Source organism: Charadrius vociferus, unplaced genomic scaffold (assembly GCF_000708025.1).
Source record: "Charadrius vociferus isolate BGI_N301 unplaced genomic scaffold, ASM70802v2 scaffold341, whole genome shotgun sequence".
NCBI lineage: Eukaryota > Metazoa > Chordata > Aves > Charadriiformes > Charadriidae > Charadrius > Charadrius vociferus.
This window is the reverse complement of record NW_009646847.1, coordinates 381,820-384,510: the sequence shown is the minus strand read 5'-3', so window position 1 is coordinate 384,510 and position 2,691 is coordinate 381,820.

Here is a 2,691-nt window from a genome sequence, read left to right as displayed (position 1 = left end):
TCCTCTCCAGTCATGCAGGCGTGCACAGAGACCTGGCTACACACTAATGTAGACATTCCTGTTGATAAAAAATGGCTGAATAAATAAGCTTTCACATTGTTTTTTTTTGTTTGCAATTACTATTGCATGAGAAACATTGACAGTTTTATAAAATTACTGCTAATAATCAGAAGGAAAAGTTGCTTTTCTCATCAGTTGCTTAAAAAGGCCACCTTTTTCCTCCTCTCCCTGAGGAAAGCTCAGCACTTCCCAGAGCTCTCATGTTGGGATGAATCTCATGCACCCTCTTGTACTCAGTAATTTCTCCATATCCTCCCCAAAATACATCAGGCAGAAACACAGTGCTCTAGACATGGGTGCACAAGCCGAGTAGATCATACTATCAAAGCTCCGAACTTTAAATGCAACTGAGTATCCTCAGACGAAAAAAAATAGACATTTTTATTGCAATGTGATGTTTTGATTGAAATCCACAACAGATCTTTCTCCAACTTGGTCTCTTTAAATCTTAACTTCAGATCTGTGCTACTTTTCCATCTGTCTGGGTGCAAGGCTACATTCTTTTGGGCTATCATTTTGATATCTGAAGTACATATTTCTAATTTTTCCAGGTTCCTAAAGTTGGTATCTGTCCCACCAGCATTTGCTACTTCTAACTTTGAGGTTAACCTCAATTAGTTACATTTTATTTTGTACCTTTTAATAGAGCCTTAACGAAAATTCTAAATCGTTAATTATATGTGTCATACTGATTTTCATAGACTAATTCAGTTGGAAGGGACCTACAACAATCATCTAGTCCAACTACAGACAATACTTAATATTGGTGTCCTACTAGTCTTAATGATAATTATCCATATCTGTTTATCCAGTTTTATTTATTAGCATTGACTTAGTATCCACCACTGTAACAATATCTTTACCAGTTAATAAGGACCTTCTTTATGGAGTTTATACAATCCTTTCCTTTTACATACATCTATTTTAAATACATGTAAGCATGGAGCACCCCACTGTATCTCCATGGGTCAGTAAAGGAAGGGAATGTTCAGTGACATCATTGAAGTGCACCTCATTAACAAATCAGTGGCAATATTGAGATGAGAGGGGATTGCCCCAAGGGCCACGAGGCTGGGCTGCCACAGAGACCAGCAGCTCAAGGATGTCGTGGTGCTGGTGGCACTGCTTAAACTCATGGTCCACGGGGTTCCGGCAGTACGCCACGTCCTTCCCTCCGCAGCAGTGCTCAGAAGCCAGAGCTCAACACACTCAACGTGACTTTAAATTACAGAACTGCCCAAAGTCCAGTCCCTGTCCCGACCCCCCAGTGCCGAGGGTCCGGCAGCTGGCCGAGCCCAGGGGTGCAGAGCTGGCTCTCACCACTGCAGCAGTGGGCTGGGCAGGGACCCGCACCAGCCCGAGCCCAGTAACCCCAAAGGCAGAGTGCGAGTTTTCCTTTTGCCTTTCAGTGTGTGGTACCTTTATTTTTATTTTGTCTTATTCCCATGGACTTTTAAAAACATACCTGCCTGCTTGACAGGAAAACTGCTGCCGAAATTGTTCTTCACCTTATAGATCAAAACCTGAGCCAGCTACTTGACGATCTGTGAACTCATTTCTTTTCACCCCAATACCCAGAACAGGAAAATAAATAAAGATCAGGACTGAGCAGTTTGTCTAAGATATTAACAAAGTGAAAGTTTATCATTTATTTACATTTTAGCTTATTCTGTTTCCATTACACATTAGGAAAGACTGAACACAGGTATTTCAAAACAACGCTCAGTCCTGCTGTACATACAGCATCTCTACCACTGCTCCCTATCCATGAGAGAAGGGCAGATTTACCTCTGGATTTACAAACTGATCCCATTTCTCAGTGCAGGAGAAAGAAAAATAAATAATTGCACTACAAGCAGCACTACCCTTCCTGGGTAAACAGTAGTTTTAAGATAAAAGCACTCAGCCAAAAAAAAAAAAGGGGGGGGAGAAGGAAAATAAAAAAGGTAAGCATTCCTCCCAAGGATACTTCCCCAGTTCAGGATCTTCGGGGGAACAAAAAGAAGTAATCTATAAATACAACTGAGGTTTCTTTATTGCTGTCAAGAGCCAGGAAAGAGGCTTTTTGGACTGGAATATCATCAAGATAAAGAGCACCTTAGAACAAAAGCTTTCTGCAGCAAAGGGCAGTGTTTACCTTCCCAGTTTGAGAGCATGTTGTTTGAGGCAATCTCCCCTTTCATATTAACACTTGTTTGCACCACAGAAAGGTGTTTTTAAGGACACTGAAACCAAGCTGCCTTTTTCTCCACTCTATTAGACACTCGGGTACCGCTGGGATGGGCGCCTCACACACACCTCGCTAGACAGGATGCGCCGAGACGCAGAAGTTTATCTTTAGCACAAGACTCCTGCAGCCCGCTGCTGCCCGCGCTCTGCGCCCGCCTGATTTCACGCCATATCCAGTCTTTGTCTTTTATACTGAGATAAAACCAGCCACGCTCCACAGCGGCCCAGCTCCATGTGCCTCCGGGACCGGCTGCGGCCGGGCCGGGGACCCCCGTTAGAGACACTGTAATCCGGACTCATTGGAGACGGTGTCGCTGCCTTGGCTACCTGTGTTGACTCCGTGCTAAGCCCCTATTGTGTTCAGGCAGCAGAGGAGAAAAATAGGGATATTAACCTCTAACA